At 39.0% G+C, this 10,320-nt stretch overlaps 1 pseudogene; it reads right to left on the bottom strand.

Annotated features, from left to right (window-relative positions):
• Nucleotides 1–210: 210 nt before the first annotated feature.
• LOC132666450 (non-histone chromosomal protein HMG-14 pseudogene) lies at nucleotides 211–757 on the bottom strand (annotated as a pseudogene).
• Between the last annotated feature and the right edge of the window lie 9,563 nt (nucleotides 758–10,320).

Below are 10,320 nucleotides of genomic sequence, written 5' to 3'. Positions count from 1 at the left end.
CAATTCTACCAAAAATAACATGGGAATAAAAGTAATTTAAAATGTTCAAGACATATTAAATGCATGACTGACTCCAAATCACCATTTGCTTGGTATTATATGATACAAAATCTACCTCATCTATGGAATGTTTATCTGACACCCAAGATAGTCAAAGCGTCCCATATTCAATACCCCACTATTTTCTGGTTGTACCTAAAAATAAACAACAAGCAAATGATTTCACCTCTTAATAAAAGCTTTTACACTTAAAAAATGGGATGAGGTGGGATTCTCTCCTTCTTAAAAATGTTTCTAGAGCTACTAAAAAACTTGCATTTACAAAATAGTTGATAAAAATATTCCTGTGGGTTGTACAAGAAGGAAGACAGTGACCACTGATAAGACATGTTATTTGATATTAATCAGACTTGGCTTCTTTCTTTCCTGCTTCACCAGAGGCTGGACTCTCCTCATTTTTAGTTTCTCCATTTTCTGCAGGTAAGTCTTCTTTTGTTTCCTGGTTAGCCACTCCAGCCTGTTTTCCTCCAGCCTATTTGCTCCCCTTTTCCCTTTTGTTTGCACTTTTTTGTTTGAGGAGTTATCCTTTCCTGTTACCTTTTTTGGCTTCATTTCCACTTTTGCAGGAGCAGGTTTAACTAACAACCTTGCTGACCTCCCCTTAGGCTCCTCCTTCCACCACTTCCTTGGCAGAACTGACCTTACTTTTGGGCTTCATGGAAGTGGGGCAGGTTTGTACCAGGTGCCTATGTGCCATGGTGAAACAAGAGCCTTCACGAAGCTGGGCTGCTTCACTGTTGCCACTACTGCTGCTGCCCAAGCTCCAAAAGAGACTTTAAACAAAGACTGTAGCAAGAGGCAAAGAAGGGCACCACACAATGATAAAGGGATCAATCCAACAAGAGGATATAACAATTGTAAATATCTATGAACCCAACATAGGCACACTTTAATACATAAAACAAATATTAACAGACATAAGGGAGAAAGCAACAGTAATACGATAATAGTATGGGACATTAACACACTCTTACATCAATGGATAGATCATCCAGACAGAAAATCAATAAGGAAACCGTTATTTGAACCACATATTAGACCAGATGGGCATAACAGATTATACAGAATATTCCATCCCAAAATATCAGTATACACATTTTTTTTTTCAAGTACACATGGAGCATTTTTCAGGATAAATCACATGTTAGGCCACAAAACAAGTCTCAATAAATGCAAGAAAACTAAAATCTTATCAAGCATTTTTTTCTGACAACAGTGTTAACCTAGAAATCAATTACAAGAAAAAAAAAACATGAAAAAATGCACACACACAAAGGCCAAACAGACGCTACTAAACAACCAATGAGTCAACAAAGAAATCAAGAGAAAAATTTTAAAAACACATAGAAATAAATGAAAATGAAAACATAATGGTCCAAAATCTTTGGGATGCAACCAAAGCAGCTCTTCTAAGAAGGGAAGTTTATAGCAATGCAGATATTCCTCAAGAAATATCTCAAACAACCTAAGCTTACACCTAAAGGAGGTAGAAAAAAGAGGGACAAAGCCCAAAGCCAGTAGAAGGAAATAAGATGAGTGAAGAAATAAATAAAATAGAGACTAAAAAAAACAATGGAAAAGATCAATAAAATTAAAGGCTGGTTCTTTGAAAAGATAAACAAAATTGATAAATCTTTAGCCAGACCCATCAAGAAAAAGAGAACTCAAAATCAGAAATGAAGGAAGAGAAATAACAACTAATACCACAGAAATATAAAGAATTATAGGAGAATATTATGAAAAATTATATGCCAACTAATTGGAAAGCTAGGAGAAATTAATAAATTCCTAGAAACATACAACCTTCCAAAACCGAATAAGAAATGGAAAATTTGAACAGACCAATTACTAGTAGTAACACTGAATTCATAATAAAAAAAAACCCCAACAACCAAAAGTCTAGAATCAGAAGGAATCACAGGTGAATTCTACCAAACTTTTTTATTAAGTTTATTTATTTATCTTTTTTTTATTTTTTTATTTTTTAATATATGAAATTTACTGTCAAATTGGTTTCCATACAACACCCAGTGCTCATCCCAAAAGGTGCCCTCCTCAATACCCATCACCCACCCTGCCCTCCCTCCCACCCTGCCCTCCCTCCCACCCCCCATCAACCCTCAGTTTGTTCTCAGTTTTTAACAGTCTCTAATGCTTTGGCTCTCTCCCACTCTAACCTCTTTTTTTTTTTTTTTTTTCCTTCCCCTCCCCCATGGGTTTCTGTTATGTTTCTCAGGATCCACAGCTAACATCATCCTCAACGGGGAAAAACTGAGAGCTTTTTCCCTGAGATCAGGAACACGACAGGGATGCCCACTGTCACCGCTGCTGTTTAATATAGTGCTGGAAGTTCTAGCATCAGCAATCAGACAACAAAAGGAAATCAAAGGCATCAAAATTGGCAAAGATGAAGTCAAGCTTTCGCTTTTTGCAGATGACATGATATTATACATGGAAAATCCGATAGACTCCACCAAAAGTCTGCTAGAACTGATACATGAATTCAGCAAAGTTGCAGGATACAAAATCAACGTGCAGAAATCAGTTGCATTCTTATACACTAACAATGAAGCAACAGAAAGACAAATGAAGAAACTGATCCCATTCACAATTGCACCAAGAAGCATAAAATACCTAGGAATAAATCTAACCAAAGATGTAAAAGTTTATTTATTTATCTTGAGAGAGAGAGCATGTGAGCAGGGGAGGGGGCGGGGCAAAGACAGAGTGTGTGAGCAGGGGAGGGTGGGGGGGGGGAGGGAGAGACAGAGAGAGAGAGAGAGAGAGAGAGAGAGAGAGATTCCCAAGCAGACTCTGTGCTAACATTACAGAGCCCAATACAGTTCTCACACATGAACTGTGAGATCATGACCTGAACTTAAATCAAGAGTCAGATGCTTAACTGACAGCCACCCAGGCGCCCCTCTACCAAACCTTTAAATAGGAGTTAATGTCTATTCTTCTCAAGCTATTCTAAAACATCAAGGAAAAAGGAAAACTTTTAAATTCACTACAAGGTCAGCATTACTTTGATACCAAAACCAGAAAAAGGCACTACCAAAAAAGAAAACTACAGGCCAGTATCCCTGAGGAATATAGATGCAAAGACACTCTATAAAATATTAGCAAACCAAATTCAACAATACATTAAAATAATCATTCAACACAATCAAGTGGGATTTATTCCGGTATACAAGGGTGGTTCAATATTTGCAATCAACCAAGGCAATAAATCACATTAACAAGAGGAAGGATAAAAACCATAAGATCACCCCAACAGATGCTGAAAAGGCATTTGACAAAATTCAACATCTGTTCATGATACAAATTCTCAACAAAATGGTTTAGAGGGAAAATAACTCAACAAAATAAAGGTCACATATGAAAAACCCACACCTAATATTCTCAGTGGTGAAAAACAGAAAACTTTTCCTTTAAGATCAGAAAAAAAAGACAAAGATGTCCACTCTCATCACTTTTAGTCAACATAGTATTGAAGTCCTACCCACAGCAATCAGGGAGGAAAAAGAAATAAAAGGCATTTGAATTGGTAAGGAAGAAGGAAAATTGTCACTATTTGCTGATGACATATTATATTTAGAAAACCCTAAAGACTCAACCAAAAAACTATTATAAGTGATAAATGAATTCAGTAAAGTTACAGAGTAAAAAATTAATATACACCAATATTTGCATTTCTATCACCAATACTGAAGTAGTAGAGAGATAAATTAAGAAAATAATCCCATTTATAATTACACTGAAAAGAATAAAATACCTAGGAATAAATTTAACCAAAGAGATGAAAGACCTATACTCTGAAAATTATAAGACCCTGATAAAAGAAACTGAAAATGACACAAATGGAAAGATATTCTGTGCTTACAGATTGTAAATATTAATACCGTTAAAATGTCCATACTACCCAAAGCAATCTACAGATTCAATGCATTCCCTACCAAAATACCAACATTTTTCACAGAACTAGAATAGTCCTAAGGGTTATATGGAGCCACAAAGGACCCCAAAGAGCCAGAGCAAACTTGAAAAAGAACAAAGCTGGAGGTATCACAGTCCCAGATTTCAAACTATACTACAAAGCTATAGTAATCAAAACAGTACGATACTGGCACAAAATAGACACATAGATCAACAGAATAGACTAGAGAGTCCAGAAACAAATCCATGTTTACATGATCAATTAATCTCTAACAGAGGAGTCAAGAATATACAATGGGGAAAAGACAGTCTCTTCAATAAATAATGCTGGGAAAACTGGACAGCTACATACAAAAGAATGAAACTGGACCACTTTATTACACCATACACAAAAGTAAATTAAAAATGCATTAAAGACCTAAATGTGAGACCTGAAACCATAAAACTCCTAAAATATAGTCAGTAGTCTCTTGAACAAGACTTAGCAGCATATTGATGGATATATCTCTTTAGACAAGGGAAACAAAAGTAAAAATAAACTATTGGGACTACACTAAAATACAAAACTTTTGCACAGCAAAGGAAACCATTACAAAAGGCAACCTAGTGAGTGGGAGAAGATATTTGCAAATGGTATATACAATTAGGGGTTAATATTCAAAATATATAAAGAATTATACAACTCAACACTAATCATAATCATCATCATCTGACTAAAAATGGACAGTGGACCTGAACAGATCTTTTGTTCAAAGACTACATACTGATGGCCAACAGACACATGAGAAGATGCTCAACATCACTTATCCATCAGGAAAATGCAAGTCAAAACCACAATAAGATATCACCTGATACCAGTTAGAATGGCTGGATTCAAAAAGACAAAAAAATTCAAAAAGACAACCTCAAATGTTGGTAAGGAAGTGGAGAAAAGTGAACATTTGTGCACTGTTGGTGGGAATGCAAACTAGTGCAGCCACGGTGGAAAATGTATAGAGATTCCTCAAAAAATTAAATATGGAAACACCACATGATCTAATAATTCCACTACTGGCTATTTCCCCAAGGAACCCAAAAACACTAAATCAAAAAGGCATGCTCCCCTATGTTTATTGTAGCACTATTTACAATAGCCAAAATATGGAAACCCAAGTGTCCATGGGATAAATGGAGAAAGAGGATGTGTGTGCAATGGATGTATACAATGGAATATTACTCAGCCATAAGAAAGAATGATCCTACCAATTTGATAAGGATGGACTTAGATGGTATAATGCTGAGAGATAAGTAAGACAGAAAGACAAATATATGATTTCACTTATATGAAGAAGGACAAAACAAATGAAGACACAAACCAAAAATAGACTTCTAAATATAGAGAACTGGTGGTTGCCAGAGGGGAGGTGGATGGAGGGATGGGCAAAATAAATAAAGGGAACTATGAAGTACAAACTTGCAGTTATAAAATAAATAAGTCACGTAGATGAAGAGTACAGCATGTGGAACATAGTCAGTAACATTGTAATAACATTGTATGGTGACAGACGGTAATTACACTTAAAGCGAACGCTAAGGGGGAAGAAAAGAGTAATTCATTCTGGTGCTGGAATTAGGACTTCCCAGTAGGCTGGGTTCTAACTAAGAGGGCATTTTGAATTCAGAACCTAATCCTGATACAAAATGTTTCTCCACTGAATATCTTTTAGTTGTATTCTCCCAAGAAACTTGGATTAACAAGTATTTATTAACAGTGTTCCCCCACCCCCACCCCAGTAATAGCCTTGTCTATTCTTTGGAGAACTGTGCCACCTTGACTCCAATCCAGGTAGAGAGAGGGCTTATCAGGTCAGGGTCTCCTTCGTCCCTGACCACGAGAAAAGTCATGTGACTCAGGATGACCTATTAACCTGGTTATAGTGATTGGTTCGGAGATACATACATGAGACCCAAACAAGGCCCCTCAGTGTCGTCCCCCAAAATTCTTCTGCTAGAATTAACAGGATGGCCTAATGACAATAATGGACAACAGCTCTTGCGTCTATGTGTCAGGTCCTAATGTTAAGAGTTTGACATTAACATACATTACAACTTTATCTAAAACAGCAGCCCTATCACTCCATCTCCTCATTCTCTAACCATGCTTTATGTTTCTTCATAGCGTTACATGCTATGAATTACATATATTTTTTTTAATTTCCTGACACCTTGTATTGAAAAAAAGTCTTTCCCTCCTACATGTCTCCTTTAGTTTTACGCAGAACACTTCACTTCTGACAATTCTGATCACATGTGTAGGGGTTTTTCCCCACCAAGCAGTTCTTTGTGGCACCAGCTAGGGATGCTATATTTTAACTCAATGCTGACACGGTCTACTTGGAGTAAGCATCAGATCCCGTAAGTTAAGTGCTCAGTGCCACAAGACCGTCCCCACTTCAGATGCCAATGGCAACTAGTAGGTCCTCAAGTTACCCACAACTTCTGGTTGACTTGGCTGCAAATTGGAGGTGCCCATCTCCTCCCCTTGGATTTGATTATTTGCTAGAGCAGCTCACAGAACCCAGGGAAACACTTACGTTTATCAATGTATTATAAAAGAACATGATGAAGGATGCAGAGGAACATCTAGATGGAAGAGATGCATAGGGCAAGGTATGTGGGAAGAGTAACACCACTTTCCCAGCATTTCCACCTGTTCACCTACCTAAAAGCTCTACAAACATCCTTTTGGGTTTTTATGGCCTCATTACATTGGCATGATTGATTAAATCTTTTGCCGTTGGAGGTTGAACCCAACCTCCAGTCCCCCTCCCAGGTCCCCAGAGGTCGGAGGAGGATAGAAAGGAGACTAAAATTACTAATCTCCTAATCATGTGGTTGGCTCCAAAGGCAACCAGCCCCCATCGTTAGGTGCCTTCCAAAAGTTACCTCATTAAAATATCAAAACATACCTTTGTCATGCTAATAACTTAGGCCATTGGGGGCGGGGGAAGGGGTTAGGGGCTCTGTGCCAGAAACAGATGAAGACCCAATATATATTTATTATTAACCATAACATCACACTGCCAAACTAAACTTTCAGCTGTGAGGACAGAACTCTGTCAGTAGCCTGTACCTAGATTGCTGGAAGGCCATGAGTTTTCAGCTAAAATTTGAATGAATGATAGTGCTGTCTAATTTCATCACAAGATCCTTATGGGAAAAAGGTTGACCGATTTGAAAGAGAATTTCATTTGGCTGCCTCCATTTTGGCCTCGAACTTTCTGGTTGGGTTCTTCTTTCCACTTTTCCTCTTGGCTCTGGGGGAAGATCCCTAGAACAAAGCGTCCCCTGATGGGAACTGAAACTACCCCCTCATGCAATAAGGACTGCAAGACAATGATCGATTTGACCTTCATGGATCACCTGCAAGTACCCCACCCACCTTTGCCCCATGTTTTCCTTATATAAACCTGGAAGTATTTTCAGCATTTTGGAGACAGTCTTTGAGATGTGAGTCTGCTGTCTTCCTGGTGTTGGCCTCACTAAAATAAATTTCTTGTTTCATCACCACTCCTCTCTCTGCCTTTGGATTTTGTCAGTGATGAGTGGCCAAACCTGGTCTGTGTGGGATCCCCAGAGCCAGGTGCTCTTGCACCCGGCTACAGGTTAAGTCAGTTGCACAAGACAACAAGCAAGGAACAGCAAGACGTGCAGCAAGTAACAGAATAGGGATGTGAATCTAGCTGTATGTGACTCACTTTGAGCCACCAAGTTATACCAGTTATACAGAAGGAGGGGCTGCCCTGAAACATTTATCAGTAAACAACAGGAGACAAAGAAGAGGGAGGACTTTGACCAATTCACATCTCCGGTCAGGGTTTGGCCTGTCACCGGTATCTGCTAAAGCTAAAGGGTTTGAAGTTAAATCTGTTAAATCTACCACTCCTCACTCAAATGACCTCAAGTCCACCTAATTTCTCACCATCTGTTTCTTCATTTGCTGTGTCTTAAGTGTTACAAGATTTAAATGAAATAATGGCAAAGAATTTAGAACAATTGCTGACTCCTGGTGAATTTGAAATAAACAGTAGTAGTGGTCCCGAGGAGAGAAATTAGTCATAACACAAGGAAACAGCTAGACTCCCCTCTGCCTCCAGACTGCTTTAGGCTGGTTTTGAGCCAGGGTTGTTGGTCAGCCATTTGCTGATACCGGGAGCCAGGATGCAACAGGAAGTCACTCAAATAAGAGGGCTGAAAGCTATTCGCAGAAGGGAGGAGGCGAAGGGACAAAAGCAGGGAAGGAATGTGTTTTGTTTTGCAGAACCAGCAGTTCCCACCTAGAAGACATCCAGCTAAGAGTTTCACCTGACAGCCCCTTAGGTGAACCAGTTTGAGCTGGTTTGAAGCTGAGGACCCTGCCGAAGCCCCATCCCGCACCCCTCCCCCTTTGCCCCAGTTACCTCTTTAGCTCCTTTCCTTTCCTTTCCTTTTCTTTCCTTTCCCTTTTTTTTTGAAAGGGATTCTCTCTTTTAACCATTGTTTTAGAGATGCACATTTAATGTGGCATTAAATTTAAACATCTCTATGAGAAATTTAATAATCGCATGTATTTTTTTTCTTTGAATATATTTTTTAACACATTTATCATAGGTTCTTTATAGTCTTTGTCCGCTAAAGTCTACATCTGGGTCATCTAGGAGTTAGTTTCTACATTTAGCTCATTTTCATGCTCAGATCTTCTCTTATGGGTGGGGTTTCCCATCATTTTTTGAACATACAGTGTATGCACTAGCACGTTGACATACCAGACAAATGCAGTTGTGCAGAAGTGCTCAATAGAAAATGTACAAGTCCCTTCATGTATACGCCAGCTCCCTGCCCCTGCCCCCCTAATACACTGAGTAACAGCTTCCTGTACTAACCCCACAGGAAGACAGTGCTTTGAGAGCTATCTGCCCATCTCCTTACTTATAACAATAAAAGTTCTTTGCTTTCAACACTTCCTTGTGTTCAACTAAATACGCCCCAAGTGGTGAACCCCTTGAGTTCAGTTACAACACCACAGTGCACTTCTATTCTATTTCAAAATACTTCTTGTTCCTTGCCAATGTTCCTAGATGTACAGTGAGATCTCAAATGTCAATGCCTGAAACGACTTTGCTAGCCATGAAGAATTCAATCACAACTGCCCAGAGGAAGGATGCACAGTTTTGTGGTGGATTATTGGGCCTGTGCACCTTCCTTTTTGTGGGAGCACAATCCCTCAAATATAAGAGGGTTTAAAACATATTTTCCAAATTGTCTGGCAATACATTTGAAGCTTGAGATATGTTGAAATAACTTTCTAGGCCCAAGATGAAGGTCTAAGACGCCCTGTATCCAGTCAGCCAATCTGCAAACGCCTAGCCACCTCGGGACCTTCTCACCCCAAACAAGGTTGACTGTGTGGCCTCAGCCAACCTGATAGTTACTATTTTTCTCTTCTTTGTTCTTTATTCTTTATCCTATAAAAGCCCCTGGTCCTTCTGTCCCCATTTTGCAGTTCTCTGAAAGGAGACGGTCTACTTCATGAAGTGTTAAATAAAGTTTCTTTGTTTTACCTAAATTGTATTATTTTTTGTGTTAACATATCTGGGGTTATTTGCCCAGGGCTATCACTATGAGCTGAGAGAAGCATAGATCTCTGACAATTAGTTGGGTAGGTGTTTATTGCTGTCTTTATATATTTTTGTCAATACAGATGACCATTGGCATGGCTATTTTCTCTAGTTATGTATCTGCTCTAATATTTTTAAATGTTTATTTTTGAGCGAGAGAGATGGAGTGTGAGCAGGGGAGGGGGCAGAGAGAGAAGGAAATACAGAATCCCAAGCAGAATCCAGGCTCTGAGCTGTCAGCACAGAGACCCACGTGGGGCTTGAACCCATGCACCGTGAGATCATGGCCTGACCTGAAGACGGACACTCAACTGGCTGAGCCACCCAGGAGCCACTGCTCTAATTTTTAACCAAAGACTTCTTAATTTTAAGAAATATTACCCAATACTATCCTTCCCGCAAAGCAATTGCCCATTGACAGAGGAGATATATTACGAAAAACAGTTATAGTGACTTAGCTAATGAATTGGAGTTGTATGAATCACATTAACATCTAGCACATACGTTTGGAAGCTGGTAGCACATTTATGTGTGTAACATCTAAACTATTCCGTGAACAGCCATCTAGGAAGCTGAGAAGCCCTTGCAGTAACATCCTGGAACCTCAGAGACTGACATCCTGTAGCTTGGGAACCAATGCCTGAAGATATTTAGCTGAGAATTTGGAAAAGAAAGTATCACGAAG

This window comes from Panthera onca, chromosome B2, assembly GCF_046562875.1.
Source record: "Panthera onca isolate mPanOnc1 chromosome B2, mPanOnc1 haplotype 2, whole genome shotgun sequence".
NCBI lineage: Eukaryota > Metazoa > Chordata > Mammalia > Carnivora > Felidae > Panthera > Panthera onca.
Note: the sequence above shows the minus strand (reverse complement) of the source record. Positions and strands in the feature narration are given on the sequence as shown.